Raw genomic sequence first — 4,497 nt, forward strand, 5'->3', positions numbered from 1 at the left:
GACACAACTTTTAGCTTTTCCTTTAGATGTCATTTATTCATGATATGTCATGGCCCTGATAAGAAGGTATCCTTCTTACAAAAGACTCAAATTCTTTGCCTCTTTACCAATGGGAGCTTCATATTTTTAAGTATTCTGGAGACACACACCAGCTTCCTTCCTGTGAGACCAGTGTTACTTGGGTTCTGCTGCACACAGTGAATTAATACATATCGGGAGAACAGGATTCCCAGAGTGTGTGTTCATGATGGTCTGTTGTGAGATGAGCAGAGATGTATTTACAGTGTCACCCCTGGCTCCCGGGACATTACTGTGAGCTGGAGGAAGGGAGAGCTGGGCTGGGGGTGGGGGGCAGTATAGGGAGCCTGGAGATGTTACCTTCCTCATATTCCCAGCTGTGGGGTCTGACAGGGGAGGGTTTGGTCACCAGGTATTGATTTGGGGGCATTTCTCTCTTCACTTTCCTTCCTGTCCTCTTTACAGACAATTTCCTTCACATTCCAGACAGGATGAGAATCTCTGCTGGTGGTCTCTTCCTCCTTGTCCTCCTGTCTGAGGGCAGGGCCTGCGGAGGCTGAGACCTAGAGGAGGAACTTCTCAGGTAGGACAGGAATGCAGGTCCCTCATCCTCCTTGTGGAATCTCTGCTTCCCCAGCCTGGCCTGGACAGCCAGTCCTGAGACAGCTGACCACGGGTTCCTCATATCTTTTTTCCCCATGATCCCAAAATGTATGTTTATTAATCTCCTGAATGTTACCAGAGAGTCACGAGTCCAGCTTATGTTGCAAAAGTGAGTATTATACAGAGATATTGTTCCCAGAGGAGGGAACACTGGGAGCACCTTAGATCTGCCAAGCACAGGATGACTTTGGGATTATCTGACCACATGGCTTCTCACAGAACTAAGGCTAGGAATGCAGAGACCAAAACAATAGAGAGTTCAAGTCCAAGGTTTTGGGTCTCACTCCTCATATATCCAGAGAAAAATTATGTTCCAAAAGTACTAGGGCAAACTTCTAGGTTATTTGGAATTAAAAGAGAGAACTTTGTAGGTAGAAACATAAAGGTAGGAAATGAAAAGAAAGTAGCCAGGTTGAGAGTTACAGTTGTCTCACTGTCACTGGCAATTATCATGCCAGTTTCTGCAAGAATCACAGTGGAGAATTAACTGGATATGATGTGACCACCACACTTACATCCTGTAAGTCTTTGAGGATGACATTAATTTCTTTCATTATCCCCAGGACACAATATTGCCTTTAATACTCTGTCCTGGCTGAGTATTTTCCAACACCATTTTATATTCCCAGTAGCAGGTTCCATGCTTCCAAACTCTCCACATCCTCTCCGAGGATGTGAATCTTGGTTTCTCGATTTTCAAGGAGGGGATGTCACGTATGCTCCCCACATGAACAAGCTCTGGGTTACATTTCCTATTACAGCTCATAAGCTTGAGCAAACCAAAGGGAAGATTTTTCCAGATTTGGCTAATGCCCTAAGGGCAAAAACAACTCCCTCTAAAATATTGCCCACATTTATGTTTTCCGAAACATTTATTCTCTTAGTACTGTACTTACGGAAGTTTTTTATACTTAATCTATTATTTTTATTTGCTTTCACTGGCCACATAAACCTTAAAACCAGGCCAACCATGTTACTAAAAATGGACTCTCCAAGACCTATGTTTCCAATCCTGCTATTTTTCTGGCACAAGGGTAGTTGTCAGAATACAAGTCCATCTAAACCAATGATACTTTATGTCTTCTGTGAGCCAGTGCTGCTTTGGGAAATGCTTGTTATCAGCTCACATACAGACATTGAAAGTGAGCATAAGCAAGTAAACTGCCTTATCTTGACCCAGACTGGTAATTGCCAGGAAAAAGATGAGTGTTTTTATCATGTCATGGATCTGCTTAGACTGTTAGATTATTAGTCTTCATGGACTTAGAGATTATAGCTTGGTGTCTAAACTGGTACTTAAAAGACTTTTGTGTGGGTCACACGTAATTGATCAATTCCATAGATACTTTCCCTAGCAAATGCATGTACAAAGAAATACAAAAGTACAGTTCAGTCGCTCTGTCGTACCCAACTCTTTGCAACCCCATGGACTGCAGCGCAGCAGGCTTCCCTGTCCATCACCAACTTCCAGAGCTTGCTCAAATTCATGTCCATCGAGTTGATGATGCCATTCAACCATCTAATCCTCTGTCATCCCCTTCCCCTCGTGCCCTCAATCTTGCCCAGCATCAGGATCTTTTCCAATGAGTCAGTTCTTCGCATCAGGTGGCCAAAGTATTGGAGCTTCAGCTTTAGCATCACTCCTTCCAATGAATATTCAGAGTTGATTTCCTTTAGGATTGACTGGTTTGATCTCCTTCCATTCCAAGGGACTCTCAAGTCTTCTCCAACACCAGAGTTCAAGATCATCAGTTTTCTTGTACTCAGCCTTCTTTATGAAGTCCAACTCTCACATCCCTACATGACTACTGGAAAAACCATAGCTTTGACTAGACAGACGTTTGTTAGCAAAGTAATGTTTCTGCTTTTGAATATGCTGTCTAGGTTGGTCATAGCTTTTCTTCCAAGCAGCAAGCATCTTTCAATTTCATGGCTGCAGTCACCATCTGCAGTGATTTTGGGGCCCGCCTAAATAAAGTCTGTCTCTGTTTCCATTGTTTCCTCATTTATTTGCCATGAAATGATGGGACTGGATGCCATGATCTTAGTCTTCTGAATGTTGAGCTTTAAGCCAACTTTTTCACTCTCCTTTTTCATTTTAATCAAGAAGCTCCTCAGTTCCTCTTCGCTTTCTACCGTAAGGGTGGTGTCATCTGCATATTTGTGGTTATTGATATTTCTCCCAGCAATCTTGATTCTAGCTTGTGCTTCATCCAGCCCAGCATTTTGCATGATGTCCTTTTCATTATGGGGGACTGGAATGCTAAACTGGGAAGTCAAGAAACACCTGAGGTAATAGGCATTTGGCCTTGGAATATGGAATGAAGCAAGGCAAAGGCTAATAGAGTTTTGCCAAGAGAATGCACTGGTCATAGCAAACACCCTCTTCCAACAACACAAGAGAAGACTCTACACATGGACATCACCAGATGGTCAACACCAAATTCATATTGATAATATTGTTTGCATCCAAAGATGGAGAAGCTCTATACAGTCAGCAAAGACAAGACCGGGAGCTGACTGTGGCTCAGATCATGAACTCCTTATTGCCAAATTCAGAGTTAAATTGAAAAAAGTAGGGAAAATCACTAGACCATTCAGGTATGACCTAAATCAAATCCCTTATGATTATACAGTGGAAGTGAGAAATAGATTTAAGGGACTAGATCTGATAGAGTACCTAGTGAACTATGGAATGAAGTTCGTGACATTGTACAGGAGACTGGGATCAAGGCCATCCCCATGGAAAAGAAATGCAAAAAAGCAAAATGGCTGTCTGAGGAGGCCTTACAAATAGCTGTGAAAAGAAGAAAAGCAAAGAGCAAAGGAGAAAAGGAAAGATATAAGCTTCTGAATGCAGAGTTCCAAAGAATAGCAAGGAGAGATAAGAAGCTTTCCTCAGCAATCAATGCAAAGAAATAGAGGAAAACAACAGAATGGGAAAGACTAGGGATCTCTTCAAGAAAATTATAGATACCAAGGGAACATTTCATGCAAAGATGGGCTCGATAAAGGACAGAAATGGTATGGACCTAACAGAAGCAGAAAATATGAAGAAGAGGTGGCAAGAATACACAGAAGAATTGTACAAAAAAGATCTTCATGACCAAGATAATCACGATGGTGTGATCACTCACCTAGAGCCAGACATCCTGGAATGTGAAGTCAAGTGGGCCTTAGAAAGCATCACTACGGACCAAGCTAGTGGAGGTGATGGAATTCCAGTTGAGCTATTTCAAATCCTGAAAGATGATGCTGTGAAAGTGCTGCACTCAATATGCCAGCAAATTTGGAAAACTCAGCAGTGGCCAGAGGACTGGAAAAGGTCAGTTTTCATTCCAATCCCAAAGAAAGGCAATGCCAAAGAATGCTCAAACTACCACACAATTGCACTCATCCCACACGCTAGTAAAGTAATGCTCAAAATTCTCCAAGCCAGGCTTCAGCAATACGTGAACTGTGAACTTCAGATGTTCCAGCTGGTTTTAGAAAAGGCAGAGGAACCAGAGATCAAATTGTCAACATCCGCATGATCATGGAAAAAGTTAGAGAGTTCCAGAAAAACATCTATTTCTGCTTTATTGACTATGCCAAAGCTTTTGACTGTGTGGATCAGAATAAATTGTGGAAAATTCTGAAAGAGATGGGAATACCAGACCACCTGACCTTCCTCTTGAGAAACCTATATGCAGGTCAGGAAGAAACAGTTAGAACAGGACATGGAAAAACAGACTGGTTCCAAATAGGAAAAGGAGTATGTCAAAGCTGTATATTGTCACCTGCTTATTTAACTTATACGCAGAGTACATCATGAGA

The 4,497-nt window shown here is 42.1% G+C and overlaps 1 pseudogene across 1 annotated transcript in view; it reads right to left on the minus strand.

The window, feature by feature from the left end:
- Nucleotides 1–4,497, minus strand: part of LOC104994574 — a 56,183-nt pseudogene that overhangs the window by 15,956 nt on the left and 35,730 nt on the right. The gene's annotated exons all lie outside the window — the stretch shown is intronic.

The sequence above is a fragment of the Bison bison genome, unplaced genomic scaffold (assembly GCF_000754665.1).
Source record: "Bison bison bison isolate TAMUID 2011002044 unplaced genomic scaffold, Bison_UMD1.0 scf7180017864260, whole genome shotgun sequence".
In the NCBI taxonomy this organism is placed as follows: domain Eukaryota; kingdom Metazoa; phylum Chordata; class Mammalia; order Artiodactyla; family Bovidae; genus Bison; species Bison bison.